Here is a 21,961-nt window from a genome sequence, read left to right as displayed (position 1 = left end):
ACACAACATGGCAGCAACACAACATGACAGCAACACAACATGGCAGCAGCACAAACCATGGTACAAACATTATTGGGCAACAGACAACATTACAAAGGGCAAGAAGGTAGAGACGACAATACATCATGCCGAAGCACATATAGCATGTCAACTGCATCCAAACATATCATGTAGGACGATCATTAAATCAATGTGAGAAATTCATCTAACAAAGTACAGCCCCAAACAGAATGGAATGTGGAATATACAGGAGCAGTGGAGTCTGCTGAGTGGAGGACGGCTTATAATAATGGCTGGAACGGAGCATATGGAATGGCATAAAACACACGGAAACCACGTGTTTAATGTATTTGATACCATTCCACTAGTTCCGCTCTAGCCGTTACCACGAGCCAGTCCTCCCAAATTAAGGTGCCACTAACCTCCTGCTGTGTACAGGAGGTACCGTAGGTGTTGACTTGGAGGGCTGTCATGATGTTATTATGTCAGTGTTCTGAATCATGACTAAACCAGTTGGACATTACAATCATCTATGCCTAATCTGAATCTTAAAGAACCCTACCCCTCTTCACATACCTCTTTTTCTACACTTCTACACATTTCTGACAATAGAATGTACAAATTCTAGCTTGGCATGGCAACATGACAATAATGAAAGCCAGAAATAAGTAATGAGAGAGGCCTTTTTACTGTGTGATATTTCTTCCATTTCCATGGCTGATCAAAACTTGTTTTCTCAAGCTCTCTCTTGTCTCTCTGCAGCAGACATATGGTGAGCAATATGTTTGGAACATCAAATCACAGCATTGAATCGCAATATATATCGTATAGCAATACATATCGTATCGGCACCTAAGTATGATGATATGGTATTGTGAGGTCCCTGGTGATTCCCAGAAGAATGTCATGACTTTTCCCCTGTTTTTGGGGGGTTTGTCACAAACTTTATTCCCACATACACATTTTTAGAAACATCTGCTCTAAAAGATGGGCGTAGTTATGTGTGTGTCTGTATGTTTGGTTCCACAAATGGGAAAACATTCCCTCTAAACGTAAAGGATATTAAAGAACAAAAGAGCAGTGAGAACAGTCAGACGTCTAGAGCTCCATAAGAGGCTCAGATATCATCTATGCGTAAGGTCTTGCTCTCGTTGGGGAGGCCGAAAGCCTTCTCCACCAGATCCTGCTTCTGCCTCTGAATCCTCACCATGTTCTCCTCTACGGCGTCGTTCACTATGAACTTAGTGATGACAACGTCTCTCTTCTGGCCGAGGTGGTGACAGCGGTCCACACATTGGTCCTCTGTTGTTGGGTTCCAGGCTGGGTCGCTGGTCCTCTGTTGCTGGGATCCAGGCTGGGTCGCTGGTCCTCTGTTGCTGGGTTCCAGGCTGGGTCACTGGTCCTCTGTTGCTGGGTTCCAGGCTGGGTCACTGGTCCTCTGTTGCTGGGTTCCAGGCTGGGTCGCTGGTCCTCTGTTGCTGGGTTCCAGGCTGGGTCACTGGTCCTCTGTTGCTGGGTTCCAGGCTTGGTCACTGGTCCTCTGTTGCTGGGTTCCAGGCTGGGTCACTGGTCCTCTGTTGCTGGGTTCCAGGCTTGGTCACTGGTCCTCTGTTGCTGGGTTCCAGGCTGGGTCACTGGTCCTCTGTTGCTGGGTTCCAGGCTGGGTCACTGGTCCTCTGTTGCTGGGATCCAGGCTGGGTCACTGGTCCTCTGTTACTGGGTTCCAGGCTGGGTGGCTGGTCCTCTGTTGCTGGGTTCCAGGCTGGGTCGCTGGTCCTCTGTTACTGGGTTCCAGGCTGGGTCGCTGGTCCTCTGTTGCTGGGTTCCAGGCTGGGTCGCTGGTCCTCTGTTGCTGGGTTCCAGGCTGGGTCGCTGGTACTCTGTTGCTGGGTTCCAGGCTGGGTCGCTGGTCCTCTGTTGCTGGGTTCCAGGCTGGGTCGCTGGTCCTCTGTTGCTGGGTTCCAGTTGAAGGTTTAGCCCCACCCCTCCGGCTTTGAGTGACAGCAGCATAATCAATGGGTTGCCGGGTGCATCGCTCTGGAACTCCTGGATCACCTGAGGCTGCCTCTTCTGGCTCAGTGCCATCCTCTAGTGAGACCTCCAGTAGAGTGAGGAAGCGTATGAACTGAGAGACAACCAGACTGTTGTTATGTCAATTTAATTTCCTCCTGGCCAGTGCCAACCCATTATTCAGGGCAGGTGGGGATTTGAGCCCCACCTGTTTAGCAAAAGAAATAAACAAAACAAATGGTTGCCTGTTTTGCATGTTATTTTGGCATTAATACGTGTCAAATATCCGTTTGCAAACAATGTAAGAAATACAATAATAATTGAGTTAATAAAGCTGCATACAAACATGATCTCTTTTTTGCTTCCTAGATCTGAATGAATGAAATAATCTTATGAAATACTTTTTTCTTTACATAGTTGAATGTGCTGACAACAAAATCACACAAAAATTATCAATGGAAATCAAATTTATCAACCCATCTGGTCTGGATTTGGAGTCACCCTCAAAATTAAAGTGGAAAACCACACTACAGGCTGATCCAACTTTGATGTAATGTCCTTAAAACAAGTCAAAATGAGGCTCAGTAGTGTGTGTGGCCTCCACGTGCCTGTATGACCTCCCTACAACGCCTGGGCATGCTCCTGATGAGGTGGCGGATGGTCTCCTGAGGGATCTCCTCCCAGACCTGGACTAAAGCATCTGCCAACTCCTGGACAGTCTGTGGTGCAACGTGGCGTTGGTGGATGGAGCGAGACATGATGTCCCAGATGTGCTCAATTGGATTCAGGTCTGGGGAACGGGCGGTCCATAGCATCAATGCCTTCCTCTTGCAGGAACTGCTGACACACTCCAGCCACATGAGGTCTAGCATTGTCTTGCATTAGGAGGAACCCATGGCCAACCGCACCAGCATATGGTCTCACAAGGGGTCTGAGGATCTCATCTCGGTACCTAATGGCAGTCAGGCTACCTCTGGCGAGCACATGGAGGGCTGTGCGGCCCCCCAAATAAATGCCATCCCACACCATGACTGACCCACCGCCAAACCGGTCATGCTGGAGGATGTTGCAGGCAGCAGAACGTTCTCCACGGCGTCTCCAGACTCTGTCACGTCTGTCACGTGCTCAGTGTGAACCAGCTTTCATCTTTGAAGAGCACAGGGCGCCAGTAGCGAATTTGCCAATCTTGGTGTTCTCTGGCAAATGCCAAACGTCCTGCACGGTGTTGGGCTGTAAGCACAACCCCCACCTGTGGACGTCGGGCCCTCATACCACCCTCATGGAGTCTGTTTCTGACCGTTTGAGCAGACACATGCACATTTGTGGCCTGCTGGAGGTCATGTTGCAGGGCTCTGGCAGTGCTCCTCCTGCTCCTCCTTGCACAAAGGCAGAGGTAGCAGTCCTGCTGCTGGGTTGTTGCCATCCTACGGCCTCCTCCATGTCTCCTGATGTACTGGCCTGTCTCCATGGGCCAGAAAATGTCTGGGTTTAAGTAGAAACCACATTTGTTTAAGCAAGTCAGCCATATCAGTTTATTTTTTTTAAGGCAGTAAATGAGGCTGAATGAACTGATTCTACCTGGATTATGTTGGAGAGGCTTCCATTAAAAAAACACCCTCTGTGTTCCGTTAGACAGGTAACTCTTTATCCACAATATAGCAGTGGGTGTAAAGCCATAACACATACGAAATCAAGTCAATTGAAATAAAATCTATGGATTTTCACATGACTGGGCAGGGGTGCAGTGATGGGTGGGCCTGGGTGGGTATAGGCCAGCCCACTTGGCACATGCTGTTTAATCAGCTTCTTGATATGCCACACCTGTCAAGTGGATGGATTATACTGACAAGGAGAAATGCTCACTAACAGGGATGTAAACAACATTTGAGAGAAATAAGCTTTTTGTGTGTATGGAACATTTCTGGGATCTTTTATTTCAGCGCATGAAACATGGAACAACACTTTAGATGTTGCATTTATATTTTTGTTCAGTATATATGGCTGTAGTCCGGTGCCTTATTGTCAAAAGCAACCCACTTGTAACAGCCACCTGGTTCAGGCAGGCAGTCAATGGCTCAGTGTTCCAAAACTGTTCACCTGTTTCAAGCAATGTTCCATCTGTTCTTCTTTTTGTTTTTTATGATGCGTCATATCATAGATTTTATCTCCAATTTCCTATTTATGTGTGCATTTATTTATTTAATTCTAATTACAGCAGGTTTGGTCCTCCATATGCAGTTACCCATGACCACTTAAGGGACTGGGAGGGGAAGTTGGGTAGAGAGGAGGGGAGCAGGACAGACTTTTCTACAGGGTTTTAGTAAGGTACAGACCAGTGATAATGGAAATGGATAACTACAATGAGGGGAAATAGTTATAATAAGTAACAGGGTGGTGATATAGAATGATCACTTAATAAAAATCCAGAAAACACATTGTAAGATCAGTGACTCCTGACAGCTGCTACGGCTTGGGACTGATGTGACAGCGTACACTAAACCAGAGAATGCAGTTATCAAGAGATATTATAAAGAATATTATTGAATTGGGGCTGGAAAAACACTGTAGTTCACTTAAAACAGAGTTTGCACCTAAACAAAACGCACTTATCGGTCGGTATTCGGCCATGATTACTACTAAGTAAACGAAATGAATGTGTTTTACAAAAGTAAATCCAGGACCGGCTCTAGCCCCCCCGCCCCCCCGATGGTGAAGAGAAATGTAAATTATGTTTTAAAGTTAATTTCCTGCTATTCTACACATTTAGTAATGACTTATTCCATGTTAATATTATATCTGAGTGAGAATGACTAACAAAATCAATGGGGGCCCCCTGGAGGTCAGGGCCCCTAGAGGTCAGGGCCCCCTAGAGGTCAGGGCCCCTAGAGGTCAGGGCCCCCTAGAGGTCAGGGCCCCTGGAGGTCAGGGCCCCCTGGAGGTCAGGGCCCCTAGAGGTCAGGGCCCCCTAGAGGTCAGGGCCCCTAGAGGTCAGGGCCCCCTAGAGGTCAGGGCCCCTAGAGGTCAGGGCCCCTGGGCACGTCTCCTGCCCGGTCGGTATTCAGCCATGATTACTACTAAGTTTACATAGCTGGCTAGACTAACTTCCAATCTAAAAATTGTTAGCTGACATCGCTAATTGATTGACTGTCAGTGACTGACATAAGAAAAAAGAACTGCTGACTCACAACCAAATGTCTAAATTGCACCTGGTGTATTCTACTATTCTTACTTTCAATAGTAAGTTGAGACCCCGACTGAGCTCCTAAGATATTGTCAAACCACGTCAAGAGGCAGTAAATGGACTGGGAGTAGCTTGAGATGGCCTTGTCCTCCAGGCAAGCAACCAGAGCCATGTCGTCTGCATATTTGATGAGGGCCATATCGCTGTTGCTTCCTAAGAGATTTGTCCACATCCTGCCTTGTTATTCACTTACCTGACCAACGTTATTATTATTTTTTAAACTCCAGATACAAACTTAAACATACAAACAACCACTGACAGACACACATAGACAATGACTACATCTCCTCTGCCCAGACCCGCATGGTCACACCTCCATCCCTAGTGCCTGCGTGGTCACACCTCCATCCCTAGTGCCTGCATGGTCACACCTCCATCCCTAGTGCCTGCATGGTCACACCTCCATCCCTAGTGCCTGCATGGTCACACCTCCATCCCTAGTGCCTGCGTGGTCACACCTCCATCCCTAGTGCCTGCGTGGTCACACCTCCATCCCTAGTGCCTGCATGGTCACACCTCCATCCCTAGTGCCTGCATGGTCACACCTCCATCCCTAGTGCCTGCGTGGTCACACCTCCATCCCTAGTGCCTGCATGGTCACACCTCCATCCCTAGTGCCTGCATGGTCACACCTCCATCCCTAGTGCCTGCATGGTCACACCTCCATCCCTAGTGCCTGCATGGTCACACCTCCATCCCTAGTGCCTGCATGGTCACACCTCCATCCCTAGTGCCTGCATGGTCACACCTCCATCCCTAGTGCCTGCATGGTCACACCTCCATCCCTAGTGCCTGCATGGTCACACCTCCATCCCTAGTGCCTGCATGGTCACACCTCCATCCCTAGCGCCCGCATGGTCACACCTCCATCCCTAGTGCCTGCATGGTCACACCTCCATCCCTAGTGCCTGCATGGTCACCTGCATGGTGATTTCCAAGTTTTTAGCATAGGTTTTTTCAAGATGAGCGACGAGAAGAGAATCTTCCAGCCCATTGGGTATCTCACTACACCCCCATATGCCATGTCTTGAAATATGCAGACAGACGGATTAAAAGGTACATTTACATTGTAATACTTCTGACATCCAACTTTCTAACTCCGCCCATAACTTTATAGCGTTCCCAGAAAGCATAGCTTATTGAGTCATTATTAGTTTAACACTTAAGACATGACTGCATTTGTGCTGTAGAATTAGTGCATTTTGTCTCTTGTATAATACATTCTATACATTAGTTTATACTGGATTAAGTGTACATTTTTGTTAACTGTAATTTCGTTAGTTATGCGCCAACATTCCCTCCATCTTGTGCCAACATCAGTTCTTTTTAAGTCTTGGTTCCAATAGTTGATATTTTATTCTAAGAGATTGTCAGTTGGATATGTCGTCTGCAAGGTTTTGGAGATCTTCCCTATCATATGAACATCCTTTTCTGACTCAAAGATTCCCTCAAGGTTGCGCTGATGTCCAAAAGATTTAACTATACAGTTGAAGTCGGAAGTTTACGTACACCTTAGCCAAATACATTTAAACTCAATATTTCACAATTCCTGACATTTAATCCTAGTAAGAATTCCCTGTCTTAGGTCAGTTAGGATCACCACTTTATTTTAAGAATGTGAAATGTCAGAATAATAGTAGAGAGAATGATTTATTTCAGCTTTTATTTCTTTCATCACATTCCCAGTGGGTCAGAAGTTTACATACACTCAATTAGTATTTGGTAGCATTGCCTTTAAATTGTTTAACTTGGGTCAAACGTTTTGGGTAGCCTTCCACAAGCGTCCCACAATAAGTTGGGTGAATTTTGGCCCATTTCTCCTGACATAGCTGGTGTAACTGAGTCAGGTTTGTAGCCCTCCTTGCTCGCACACGCTTTTTCAGTTCTGCCCACACATTTTCTATAGGATTGAGGTCAGGCTTTGTGATGGCCACTCCAATACCTTGACTTTGTTGTCCTTAAGCCATTTTGCCACAACTTTGGAAGTATGCTTGGGGTCATTGTCCATTTGGAAGACCCATTTGCGACCAAGCTTTAACTTCCTGACTGATGTCTTGAGATGTTTCTTCAATATATCCATATAATTTTCCTTCCTCATGATGCCTTCTATTTTGTGAAGTGCACCAGTCCCTCCTGCAGTAAAGCACCCCCACAACATGATGCTGCAACCCCCGTGCTTCACGGTTGGGATGGTGTTCTTCGGCATGCAAGGACCCCCTTTTTCCTCCAAACATAACGATGGTCATTATGGCCAAACAGTTCAATTTTTGTTTCATCAGACCAGAGGACATTTCTCCAAAAAGTAAGATCTTTGTCCCCATGTGCAGTTGCAAACCGTAGTCTGGATTTCTTATGGCGGTTTTGGAGTAGTGGCTTCTTCCTTGCTGAGCGGCCTTTCAGGTTATGTCGAAATAGGACTTGTTTTACTGTGGATATAGATACTTTTGTACCTGTTTCCTCCAGCATCTTCACAAGGTCCTTTGCTGTTGTTCTGGGATTGATTTGCACTTTTCGCACCAAAGTACGTTCATCTCTAGGAGACAGAACGCGTCTCCTTCCTGAGCGGTATGAACCAGACTTGTGGAGGTCTACAATTCTTTTTCTGAGGTCTTGGCTGATTTCTTTTGATTTTCCCATGATGTCAAGCAAAGAGGCACTGCGTTTGAAGGTAGGCCTTGAAATACATCCACAGGTACACCTCCAATTGACTAAAATGATGTCAATTAGCCTATCAGAAGCTTCTAAAGCCATGACATCATTTCCTGGAATTTCCCAAGCTGTTTAAAGGCACAGTCAACTTAGTGTATGTAAACTTCTGACCCACTGGAATTGTGATACAGTGAATTATAAGTGAAATAATCTGTCTGTTAACAATTGTTGGAAAAATTACTTGTGTCATGCACAAAGTAGATGTCCTAACCGACTTGCCAGAACTATAGTTTGTTAATAAGACATTTGTGGAGTGGTTGGAAAAAAGAGTTTTAATGACTCCAACCTAAGTGTATGTAAACTTACGACTTCAACTGTATGTCGCAAGCAAAAGCCTTGGGTAGCGAGTTGATATAATTCCAAGTCTGGAAGGTAAAACCACCCTCAGACATAGGAAGATGTAAAACTGTCGTTTTTATTCTGTTTGCCCATATACAATCTTATGACCGAGTATACTTGTTTGAAGAATGTCTTCTGGGGTAATTGGTATTACCGGGAATAAATACAACAACTTTGGGAGCCATGCCATTCTGAAGAGGTTTATTCCACCTGTAAGATTTATGGGAAGATTGTTCCATTTAATTAGATCTGCTTTCATATTGTTGAGTAATGGAATAAAGTTACCTTTATATATCTGTTGTTTGTTGTCACTCATTAAGCATCCCTAAGTGTCACGAGAATTGTGCTATCTCAGTGGTTGAACTCAACTATCACTCAAGCTTTGAATAATTCCCAGAGGTTGTAAAGGCTCTGGTTAATAAAGAATTCAACAATGTCCCAGTCTGCAATAGATCAGTATTTTATTCATGAGAGCTCTCCCGCTAAAAAGAACACAGTCTTTTTATATGCGTTCACACAAAGGACCATGCTCCGCCCACCTTTAGGTGGCCTGTGACTTTCCACAGTATAGAATGTTTAAGTTTAGCAGTTTCTAGATCTCCTTCCCTGTTGGAATGTTTATGTTTAACTGTTTCCAGGTCCCCTTCCCTATTGGAATGTTTATGTTTAACTGTTTCCAGGTCCCCTTCCCTATTGGAATGTTTATGTTTAACTGTTTCCAGGTCCCCTTCCCTGTTGGAATGTTTATGTTTAACTGTTTCCAGGTCCCCTTCCCTGTTGGAATGTTTATGTTTAACTGTTTCCAGGTCCCCTTCCCTATTGGAATGTTTATGTTTAACTGTTTCCAGGTCCCCTTCCCTATTGGAATGTTTATGTTTAACTGTTTCCAGGTCCCCTTCCCTATTGGAATGTTTATGTTAACTGTTTCCAGGTCCCCTTCCCTGTTGGAATGTTTTATTGTCTTATAACTCTTACACAGCTATACCGTATCGGGGTGGAATATTTTAGTCATTACATTAAACATACAAATTCATCTATCACTAAGTATTTGATATGTTTATTTTTCCTATTGCCATTATAATTTAATTCCCAGACAATCTCTTTGACTTAATTTTCTTTACTCTTTCAGTTTTCTTCCTTTGTGGATATTATCCACATGCCTCAGCAGATGAGACTTCTGAGTGAATCTTTTACCACAGACTGAGCAGCCATGTGGTTTCTCTCCTGTGTGAATCAGTATATGCCTCCTTAGGTCCGCCTTCTGACTGAAGCTTTTCCCACAGTCACCACACCTGTATGGTTTCTCTCCTGTGTGAGTCTGTATATGTTCAGTTAGGTGCCCCTTCTCATTGAAGCTTTCCCCACAGTCTCCACAGCGAAATGAATTATCTCTGGTGTGAGTTTGTAAATGCGTGGTTAAGTTCCCCCTCTGACTGAAGCTTTTCCCACACTCTCCACAGCTAAATGAATTATCTCTGGTGTGAGTCCGTATATGCATATTTAGGTTCCCCCTTTGATTGAAGCTTTTCCCACAGTCACCACAGCTAAATAGTTTCTCTCCTGTGTGAGACAACATATGTATCTTGAGGGACCCTTTATGCCTGAAGCTTTTCCCACAGTCACCACAGATAAATGGTTTCTCACCTGTGTGAGTCCGTATATGCATGGTTAAGATCTCCTTGCGATTGAAGCTTTTCCCACAGTCTCCACAGCTAAATGGTTTCTCTCCTGTGTGAGTCAGTTTATGCATGGTTAGGTGCCGCTTGAGCCCAAAGCTTTTCCCGCAGTCTCCACAGCTAAAAGGTTTCTCTCCTATGTGAGTCAGTTTATGAATGCTTAGGTTCCCCTTCTGACTGAAGCTTTTCCCACAGTCACCACAGCTAAAAGGTTTCTCACCTGTATGAGTCAGTTTATGAACAGAAAGGTGTCCCTTCTTATTGAAGCTTTTCCCACAGTCACCACAGATAAATGATTTCTCTCCTGTGTGAGTCAGTACATGTTCGATTAGGTCCCCCTTCTGACTGAAGCTTTTCCCACAGTCGCCACAGCTAAATGGTTTCTCTCCTGTGTGAATCCTCATGTGCCTGGACAGATGGCCTTTGTATTTGAAGGTATTTCCACAAACAGGGCAGGTGCAGGGTTTCCCACTGTGACAGAGTCTGACATGGGCCTTCAGTTTACAGGTGGAGATGTAGCGTTTCTTGCAGAATCTACATTCACTGGGTCTCTTCTTGGGGAGAGTCACATGCCTCTGTAGGTCATCTTTCAGAGAAAACGTTTCACCACAGTCACAGCAGTGGTGAGTTTTTCTAGACGTGGTGCTGGGTTTGGAACGGTGTTTCTCCAATAGTGGGCTGGGATCCAATGGTGGGTTGCTGTCAAGTCCTACTGGGTCGCTGCTTACGGCTGAGCTGTGGCTGGAGGCATTGTTCTGATTATCTGGAGGGTCACAGGGAATGTCAAGACCCTTTAGGGGGGTCACAGTGCCAAAAGGTTTGAGATCCACTGGTTTAGAGTCACTCTCTCTGTTCTCCACAGTCTGGGTTTGGGGAAGAGTCAAGGACCGAAGTGGGTCCTCCAGATCACATTCACTTTTCACACAAGGACGAGTGAAATTGAACTCTATGATATCAGTCTCCAGCCCTTGAAGCTGCTCTTCCTCCTGACTGGTCCTGAGTTCCTCCTGCTCCTCTTTAATCTGTGTGGGCTCTGGGTCCTCCTGCCCCAGACTGGGACTCCACTCCTGCTCACAGTGCTGCTGCTCAGGGGGAACCTCCTCTTCAGAAACAGAGAGAGAGAACTGCAGGGAGTCTGGAGGGAAGGAGTGGAGGAGCAGAGGTTATCTATTACAGAATTACATTTACATTTGGAATCACTCATGAATTACAGATCTCTATGACTTTCAATTTAAATTTGCTTTCTTAGCATAAGAACCTTAGGTTAAGCTTAGGGCCGGTAGCATTACAGAATGTCTGATCAGAACAACGATGAGGAGATGTCCAGGTTAAGGGGGGGTTTAATGGAAGGAGATGTCCAGGTTAAGGGGGGGTTTAATTGAAGGAGATGTCCAGGTTAACGGGGGGTTTAATTGAAGGAGATGTCCAGGTTAAGGGGGGGTTTAATTGAAGGAGATGTCCAGGTTAACGGGGGGTTTAATTGAAGGAGATGTCCAGGTTAAGGGGGGGTTTAATTGAAGGAGATGTCCAGGTTAAGGGGGGGTTTAATTGAAGGAGATGTCCAGGTTAAGGGGGGGTTTAATTGAAGGAGATGTCCAGGTTAAGGGGGGTTTAATTGAAGGAGATGTCCAGGTTAAGGGGGGTTTAATTGAAGGAGATGTCCAGGTTAAGGGGGGGTTTAATTGAAGGAGATGTCCAGGTTAAGGGGGGGTTTAATTGAAGGAGATGTCCAGGTTAAGGGGGGGTTAATTGAAGGAGATGTCCAGGTTAAGGGGGGGTTTAATTGAAGGAGATGTCCAGGTTAAGGGGGGGTTTAATTGAAGGAGATGTCCAGATTCACACACATCTGCCCACTCTTGGTTCAGATAACTGAGAATCCTATCCAGTGAGAACTGACATTAAAACTTAGATTATAGCGTTGCTATATTTTATGCCCCCCATAAAAACACTGTACAAGGCTGCACAGGTAAAGTACCTGCTATACAATTCAACAGGCATAGGCCTAGTCACATTCCAATGGACCAAACAGGCTAATGGGCTTGCAGACATGCTAAACGTAGGGAAATGTACTAAATGAACAGTACAAGAGTGTAGGTACATCTACATAACATAAACAGCATATGTATGAGCGATTTACACCAATAGAAATAGCCTAGCAGCGCCACAAAATGACTAATGCTAAAAAGGCTAGCATCTCTAACTAGCATGCTAAATGCCCATTCATTCTTAATGCAAATGCTAACACTAACGCTAGCTGAGGTGTGTGAGCTAGCTAACGCTTTAGCTCCACTATAAGCTGCGCGTTGCTTTGCCAGCAACATCGTGTCAATGTGACGTTCTACTTGCTACACAGAGCGCGTTGTTTTGAGAATGCGGAGAAGCAGAGGGGAAGCGCGTCTTTACTCTATCGTCCGCATATTCATCCATTATGTGTCAGTACAATAGCTTTGGTCCAGTTTTTAGCAAGTAGTCTTAAATTGTTGCTAGTGGTTGTACTAAATCATGGTTCACCAACTGGCGGCCCACGGGTCAAATTTGGCCCGCAGGTGGTTTTAATTGACCTCCAAGTTTTTTGTGCAAATTCATTGTTGGACATGAAAGACTGTAAAAATACCAGGAAATCAGATCCATAAGTGTTAGTATAATAATATATATATAATATAATAAGTCAAAAATAGATAAGTCAAAAATATAAAATAATTAAAGAGCAGCAGTAAAATAACAGTAGGGAGGCTATATACAGGGGGTACCGGTACAGAGTCAATGTGCGGGGGCACCGGCTAGTCGAGGTCATTGAGGTAATATGTACATGTGGGTTGAGTTAAAGTGACTATGCATAAATGTTCAGGAGGCTTATGGCTTGGGGGTAGAAGCTGTTGAGAAGCCTTTTGGACCTAGTAGGCGCTCCGGTACCGCTTGCCGTGCGGTAGCAGAGAGAACAGTCTATGACTAGGGTAGCTGGAGTCTTTGACAATTTTGAGGGCCTTCCTCTGACACCGCCTGGTATAGAGGTCCTGAATGGCAGGAAGCTTGGCCCCAGTGATGTACTGGGCCGTATGCACTACCCTCTGTAGTGCCTTGCGGTCGGAGGCCGAGCAGTTGCCATACCAGGCGGTGATGCAACCAGTCAGGATGCTCTCAATGGTGCAGCTGTAGAACCTTTTGAGGATCTGAGGACCCATGCCAAATATTTTCTGTCTCCTGAGGGGGAATAGGCTTTGTCATCCTCTTTTCTTTCCTGTAGTCCACAATCATCTCCTTTGTCTTGATCACGTTGAGTGAGAGGTTGTTATCCTGGCACCACACGGCCAGGTCTCTGACCTCCTCCCTATAGGCTGTCTCATCGTTGTCGGTGATCAGGCCTACCACTGTTGTGTCGTCAGCAAACTTAATGATGTTGTTGGAGTCGTGCCTGGCCATGCAGTCATGGGTGAACAGGGAGTACAGGAGGGGACTGAGCAAGCACCCCTGAGGGGCCCCTGTGTTGAGGATCAGCGTGGCAGATGTGTTGTTACCTACCCTTACCAACTGGGGGCGGCCTGTCAAGAAGTCCAGGATCCAGTTGCAGAGGGAGATGTTTAGTCCCAGGATCCTTAGCTTAGTGATGAGCTTTGAGGACACTATGGTGTTGAACGCTGAGCTGTAGTCAATGAATAGCATTCTCAAGTGGGTGTTCCTCTTGTCCAGGTGGGAAGGGCAGTGTGGAGTGCAATAGAGATTGCATCATCTGTGGATCTGTTGAGGCGGTATGCAAATTGGAGTGGGTCTAGGGTTTCTGGGATAATGGTGTTGATGTGAGCCATGACCAGCCTTTCAAAGCACTTCATGGTTGCAGACGTCAGTGCTACGGGTTGGTAGTCATTTAGGCAGGTTACCTTAGTGTTCTTAGGCACAGGGACTATGATGGTCTGCTTGAAACATGTAGGTATTACAGACTCAGACAGGGAGATGCAGAAAATGTCAGTGAAGACACTTGCCAGTTGGTCAGCGCATGCTCGCAGTACACTGATGATGCATGACCATTTTACGCAATGACGCTGTCGGTGTGATCGAGGCATTAGCAGTGTACTTCGAAGCAGTGTGCTGATGCCTGTATCACTTTATCAGAAGCACGTGATCAATGACGTCTGAAGCTTCGTTTCGTCGAACAACCACCTGATTGGTTTGGTAGAAGACAAAAAGGCTCCGCAGCGAACGCCTTACAGGGACGTCGTAGATAATAATTTGGCTGCTGTAAAATAAATTGACCAGCAGGTACCACTACTGTAAACTGTGTTGACCAAAGCCTCGAATAATGAACCTATTTTCGGCACAATTGGCTGGAAGACCTTCAGAAAGCTTAGTTTCCCCCATCACTAGTGAAGCATAGTGGTCAGAACAAGCAAGGAGGGGGGGCTGAGCCAAGCTCGAAGTAGCGAGATCCTATTGGCGCGTTGTAGAATGTATTTGCATATTTCCTTTAGGGAACGCCTCCTCTGTGAAGTGCACAAACCCCAAGTCGAAGTTCCACTCCTTCTAAACAAGATTTATTTTAAACTTTGGCAAATCGTCAAGTCTACAAAACTTAGTGCACTGTGTTTGTAACAGATTCTAGTTTTGGGAACAGAAAAATATTGAGATCAGATGTTTCATTGGTGAGAAAATTAGCAGAATGTCAGCCCAGTTTCACCTAGTTCCATCCTCTCGCTACCCTACTGGACTTCCTCTCACTACCATATTTGGTGGTGAGAAAACTTTCTGCCTATCGTCATACCGTACTGTCTTTGGTATGCTCTTGCTAGTGTCCTACACTGAACATCCCGGGAATACTGACTGCTGATAGGCTAACATAATACTGACTGGCGTGACCTTGACCAATAAGAACTAAAGGAAAGTGGTGGTCCTCTGAATGGGAGACTAACGTGCTGACCACACAGCCCACGTTGTGTGCGCGATCGTTGCTAAATAAATGTCCACATACATGTTATTCAATCATTACATCCCACTACTCGCACGCGTCACCCAGCGTCTGCGTAGCCAGGCGCTAAAATTGAACTTGGTTCTATTTGTGACGCTTGACGCACTGCAAGTCCCTCCTCTCCCATCTCCTCATTGGTTTTTAGGAACTTATACCCATGTGGGTGATTGAAAGAAGAACTGAGGTCCACAGTCCAGTCCAGTTGGTGGTGGTAATGCACCTTAAAGTTGGTTGCCAACCGCCATGTAAAGTCCACAGAAGAAGGAGAGATTACTAGAAACTAACTAGGTTTCCCCTTTTATCTGTGTATTAATTGTCGGAGTAGAGAACACATGATTTTGTGTGACTCAAAATTCTACAAAGATCCAGAAAAAAGGACCTTGTGCATTTCAGGTAAAATAACAACCCAATGTTTATATCCCAGCACATATTAGCTAGCAACAGCAAGCTAGCTAGCTAAAATGTCCATGAATGTTTAATGTGTTTCAACCTGTCCCCAAAATTAATATAGTTGGTTCAGAGTTAATTTTGATATTTCAACCTTCGTGTCCTGATCGCGTCTGGTGTGGATGGACAAAATCAACATGCGCGCCCGGCCTAGTCAGCATGTTAAGCTGCTTGACTAGAACTAACCAGAAGGAATGGCTAGAATCAGCTGACTGGCTGTTTTAATAACAACTGTTTTGGAAACCTTAGAAACTTTACTTTCATATCACCACACCACAGAAGTCTGCTGAGGGGGAGGACGGCTCATAATAATGACCGGAACGGAGCGAATGGAATGGAAACCATGGAAACCATGTGTTTGAGGTATTTGGTTCCATTCCACGAGTTCCACTCCAGCCATTACCACGAGCCCATCCTCCCCAATTAAGGTGCCACCAACCTCCTGTGGTGCCGCAAAATTATTTTACTAATGTAAAAGATTCACTTACTGTGCACTGTTTTAACACATTACCACAGAGTTGTTTTGCGTTGCAGGTTTCCCTGAACTACGACACTTCCTGCGTTAATGGCAACCCAGGAGGGAACACAAAACACCTCAGTGGTAAAACAGCTAACAGTAAGCGTATCTTTTGTATTTGTAAAGTTATTTTGGATGGTAATTAAGTTGAGTGTTCAAGGTTTCCAAAACCGTATAGCAATCAAGCATCGATTGTTTCTAGATAAAGCGTATCACACTTGACCAAATCATCGTCCTCAGCTAATCAAAATGGACGTTGAATAACTCCAATGTAGCACTGGAGTCAGAAGTGCAGCATTTACATTTACATTTTAGTCATTTAGCAGACACTCTTATCCAGAGCGACTTACATGAGCAATTAGGGTTAAGTGCCTTGCTCAAGGGCACATCGACAGATTTTCCACCTAGTCGGCTCGGGGATTAGAACCAGAGACCTTTCGGTTACTGGCACAACGCTGTTAACCACTAAGCTACCTGCCGCCAACATAAAGACCAGCTTTCCGGGAAAATTGTCAGACTAAATTCAAATAGAATTTTACTCAACATTCGTGACAGGCAGGGGACATATAGGTTTTTGTAATTGGAAAAATGTGAAGCTGCTGTCCAAGCAAGGGAAAGACTACTACCACGTCAGGACTATTATTATCCATTCACTGTAAAAGTAAAAATTGTTTTACAAAACTGCTTACATTTTTGAAATGGTGATCACAAAGCCTAAACAGTTTATTAATTTAGTGGAGCTGTAGTTAGATAATAGTAGATCTACATACGAACCTATTCTACATAGTTGTATCTCCGGTGTGATCCGCAGCAGTCTCCGTAGCTGATCATTCTCCTCCTGGTACTCTGCTACCATTTTCTCAACTGCCCCGAAAATCTCCACAGCAGCAGATGCCGTTAAACATTCATTTAAAAACACACAAAACGACTGTAGCTTAGATGTTTTCAGAGCTGGGTATTCAGCTAGTATGTCTACGTGAAGTGGGTCCTCCTGATCATATTCACTTTTCACACAAGGAGGAGAGAATATAGAGTCTTTGGTATCAAAGAGCCCTTGAAGCTGCTCTTCCTCCTGACTGGTCCTGAGTTCCTCCTGTTCCTCTTTAATCTGTGTGGGCTCTGGGTCCTCCTGCCCCAGACTGGGGCTCCACTCCTGCTCACAGTGCTGCTGCTCAGGGGGAACCTCCTCTTCAGAGACAGAGAGCTGCAGGGAGTCTGGAGGGAAGGAGAGGAGGAGCAGAGGTTACCTAGCTATACAGCCTTGATCCAGAGGTTACCTAGCTATACAGCCTTGATCCAGAGGTTACCTAGCTATACAGCCTTGATACAGAGGTTACCTAGCTATACAGCCTTGATCCAGAGGTTACCTAGCTATACAGCCTTGATCCAGAGGTTACCTAGCTATACAGCCTTGATCCAGAGGTTACCTAGCTATACAGCCTTGATCCAGAGGTTACCTAGCTATACAGCCTTGATCCAGAGGTTACCTAGCTATACAGCCTTGATCCAGAGGTTACCTAGCTATACAGCCTTGATCCAGAGGTTACCTAGCTATAGAGCCTTGATCCAGAGGTTACCTAGCTATACAGCCTTGACCCAGAGGTTACCTAGTTATACAGCCTTGATCCAGAGGTTACCTAGCTATACAGCCTTGATCCAGAGGTTACCTAGCTATACAGCCTTGATCCAGAGGTTACCTAGCTATACAGCCTTGATCCAGAGGTTACCTAGCTATACAGCCTTGATCCAGAGGTTACCTAGCTATACAGCCTTGATCCAGAGGTTACCTAGCTATACAGCCTTGATCCAGAGGTTACCTAGCTATACAGCCTTGATCCAGAGGTTACCTAGCTATACAGCCTTGATCCAGAGGTTACCTAGCTATACAGCCTTGATCCAGAGGTTACCTAGCTATACAGCCTTGATCCAGAGGTTACCTAGCTATAGAGCCTTGATCCAGAGGTTACCTAGCTATACAGCCTTGATCCAGAGGTTACCTAGCTATACAGCCTTGATCCAGAGGTTACCTAGCTATACAGCCTTGATACAGATATACAAACATTGACATTCACTGTAGTGTTGAATGGAATCACAAATTTAGAGGACAAAACTTAACTCACATATTGATAAAACTCATATTCCTACTAGTAGTTCTAGGAGGTCCATATAATGAACTGTCAGAGCATAGTTATATACAGCTATAATGGTACCCCATGTATATAGCGATACTGGTACCCTGTGTACAGTGGGGGAAAAAAGTATTTAGTCAGCCACCAATTGTGCAAGTTCTCCCACTTAAAAAGATGAGAGAGGCCTGTAATTTTCAACATAGGTACACGTCAACTATGACAGACAAAATGAGATTTTTTTTCTCCACAAAATCACATTGTAGGATTTTTAATGAATTTATTTGCAAATTATGGTGGAAAATAAGTATTTGGTCAATAACAAAAGTTTCTCAATACTTTGTTATATACCCTTTGTTGGCAACGACACAGGTCAAACGTTTTCTGTAAGTCTTCACAACATTTTCACACACTGTTGCTGGTATTTTGGCCCATTCCTCCATGCAGATCTCCTCTAGAGCAGTGATGTTTTGGGGCTGTCGCTGGGCAACACGGACTTTCAACTCCCTCCAAAGATTTTCTATGGGGTTGAGATCTGGAGACTGGCTAGGCCACTCCAGGACCTTGAAATGCTTCTTAAAAAAAGCTCCTTCGTTGCCCGGGCGGTGTGTTTGGGATCATTGTCATGCTGAAAGACCCAGCCACGTTTCATCTTCAATGCCCTTGCTGATGGAAGGAGGTTTTCACTCAAAATCTCACGATACATGGCCCCATTCATTCTTTCCTTTACACGGATCAGTCGTCCTGGTCCCTTTGCAGAAAAACAGCCCCAAAGCATGATGTTTCCACCCCCATGATTCACAGTAGGTATGGTGTTCTTTGGATGCAACTCAGCATTCTTTGTCCTCCAAACACGACGAGTTGAGTTTTTACCAAAAAGTTCTATTTTGGTTTCATCTGAACATATGACATTCTCCCAATCCTCTTCTGGATCATCCAAATGCACAATAGCAAACTTCAGACGGGCCTGGACATGTACTGGCTTAAGCAGGGGGACACGTCTGGCACTGCAGGATTTGAGTCCCTGGCGGCGTAGTGTGTTACTGATGGTAGGCTTTGTTACTTTGGTCCCAGCTCTCTGCAGGTCATTCACTAGGTCCCCCCGTGTGGTTCTGGGATTTTTGCTCACCGTTCTTGTGATCATTTTGACCCCACGGGGTGAGATCTTGCGTGGAGCCCCAGATCGAGGGAGATTATCAGTGGTCTTGTATGTTTTCCATTTCCTAATAATTGCTCCCACAGTTGATTTCTTCAAACCAAGCTGCTTACCTATTGCCGATTCAGTCTTCCCAGCCTGGTGCAGGTCTACAATTTTGTTTCTGGTGTCCTTTGACAGCTCTTTGGTCTTGGCCATAGTGGAGTTTGGAGTGTGACTGTTTGAGGTTGTGGACAGGTGTCTTTTATACTGATAACAAGTTCAAACAGGTGCCATTAATACAGGTAACGAGTGGAGGACAGAGGAGCCTCTTAAAGAAGAAGTTACAGGTCTGTGAGAGCCAGAAATCTTGCTTGTTTGTAGGTGACCAAATACTTATTTTCCACCCTAATTTGCAAATAAATTCATTAAAAATCCTACAATGTGATTTTCTGGATTTTATTTCCTCAATTTGTCTGTCATAGTTGACGTGTACCTATGATGAAAATTACAGGCCTCTCTCATCTTTTTAAGTGGGAGAACTTGCACAATTGGTGGCTGACTAAATACTTTTTTCCCCCCACTGTATATCCACAGTAAAACGAGTCCTATATCGACATAACCTGAAAGGCCGCTCAGCAAGGAAGAAGACACTGCTCCAAAACCGCCATAAAAAAGACAGACTACGGTTTGCAACTGCACCATCGTTATGTTTGGAGGAAAAAGGGGGTTGCTTGCAAGCCGAAGAACACCATCCCAAACGTGAAGCACGGGGGTGGCAGCATCATGCTGTGGGGCTGCTTTGATGCAGGAGGTACTGGTGCACTTCACAAAATAGATGGCATCATGAGGAAGGAAAATTATGTGGATATATTGAAGCAACATCTCAAGACATCAGTCAGGAAGTTAAAGCTTGGTCGCAAATGGGTCTTCCAAATGGACAATGACCCCAAGCATACTTCCAAAGTTGTGGCAAAATGGCTTAAGGACAACAAAGTCAAGGTATTGAAGTGGCCATCACAAAGCCCTGACCTCGATCCTATAGAAAATGTGTGGGCAGAACTGAAAAGGTGTGTGCGAGCAAGGAGGCCTACAAACCTGACTCAGTTACACCAGCTCTGTCAAGAGGAATGGGCAAGAATTCACCCAACTTATTGTGGGAAGCTTGTGGAAGGCTACCCAAAACGTTTGACCCAAGTTAAACAATTTAACGGCAATGCTACCAAATACTAATTGAGTGTATGTAAACTTCTGACCCACTGGGAATGTGATTAAAGAAATAAAAGCTGAAATAAATAATTCTCTCTACTATTATTCTGACATTTCACATTCTTAAAATAAAAGTGGTGATCCTAACTGACCTAAGACAGGGAATGTTTACTAGGATGAAATGTCAGGAATTGTGAAAAACTGAGTTTAAATGTATTTGGCTAAGGTGTATGTAAACTTCCGACTTCAACTGTATATGCTTAATGTCCCCCCATAGGGGTACAGGAGTTCTGGGAGGTGAGCTTGTTGCCTTTGGAGTCCAGAGTTGACCAACTTAAGTCTCCTATTTCCAAAACTGCAATATGATCCGTTTGGCTAACACAGTGCAGAGAGAGACAGCGTTCCCTTCCTGGTTATTCCCATCAGGTCCTGGGTCTGGGCCTATATCTCTATCAAAAGCTTCAGATAAGTAATCAAATATGCAGACAACTATTTAATCATACATAAGAATTGTTTCAATGGTTTATTACATCTTGTAGGCTACACATTCGCGGCTAAAAGCTTAATTGATGTCTAGACCAATAGAAAAATGGAGAGAACAATTAGTAGCTACAGTAGCTAGCTAGCCATCCAGATAGGTAGGTAAATAATCAAAAGTAAAACATTTAAATACAATATTTTAAAAATTGTTGAAATTGTGATTTTGACTAACCAGTTTATTAATTCAGTAGAACTATAGCTAACTATCAGTAGATCTAAATACTAACCTATTTTACATAGTTGTATCTCTGGTGTGATCCGCAGCAGTCTCCGTAGCCGATCATTCTCCTCCTGGTACTCCACTACCGTTTTCTCAACTGCCCCCAAAACCTCCACAGCAGCCGCCGTTAAGCGCTCATTTAAAAACACACGAAACAACTGTAGTTTAGACATATTTCAGACGACTGGGAGTTGGGTAACCTATTTAGTTCAGTCAGTATGTCTTTCCTTACTCCACAAAAAGAGTGTCCGAAATCAAAACAGTCACCTCCAATTCTAAATCTGTGTGAAGCTAGTCACAATAAGGATGAGCCACAATAGTAGAATTTCCGGTTCGCATTCAAAATAAAAGTCCCCCATTGAAACTGATCCAAACGGTTACAAATAGTGAAATAATGCCATATTTGGACTAGATAATTGTCAACAAGGTTGGAATGTTATATAACTAAAACAGTAATACAATAATTAATTTGACAAACAGTAAATAAAAACAGATCAAATCCCACTGCATAATTGCATTGGGGTCATACGTATATGCACTGTACAGCCTCACCTATGGAGTGTGCACCCCTGAAATGGGGTGTCTGCCTACTCCGTGACACCCACAGACTACAATTCCAAAGAGTTTACAAAAATATTAGTCTTAGCTCTAATTGCGGGACTCTGAAACCATTGAAATGAGCCACATTAGCTCACCAGTCAACCTATTGTGTACATTGAACATTCATGTTGGACTGTACAGCCTTACCTATAGAATGTGCAATACGAGTCAATTAATGGTACCCAAACTATCTGCACTGACTATCTTGCACTAACCATATGGCGTATACATAGAG

The 21,961-nt window shown here is 44.6% G+C and overlaps 1 pseudogene across 1 annotated transcript; it reads right to left on the bottom strand.

Annotated features, from left to right (window-relative positions):
• Positions 1 to 8,764: 8,764 nt before the first annotated feature.
• LOC311118623 lies at positions 8,765 to 21,300 on the bottom strand (annotated as a pseudogene). The gene is made up of 6 exons: positions 21,134 to 21,300; positions 16,671 to 17,111; positions 10,314 to 11,110; positions 10,010 to 10,061; positions 9,665 to 9,859; positions 8,765 to 8,781 (listed from the first exon to the last, which is right to left on the bottom strand). The product of its transcript is annotated as an uncharacterized misc_RNA (transcript).
• Positions 21,301 to 21,961: the final 661 nt, after the last annotated feature.

Source organism: Coregonus lavaretus (genome assembly GCF_964263955.1).
Source record: "Coregonus lavaretus genome assembly, contig: HAP1_SCAFFOLD_573, whole genome shotgun sequence".
NCBI lineage: Eukaryota > Metazoa > Chordata > Actinopteri > Salmoniformes > Salmonidae > Coregonus > Coregonus lavaretus.
The sequence above is the reverse complement of the archived record's forward strand: the minus strand, read 5'-3'. Positions and strand labels throughout refer to the sequence as shown.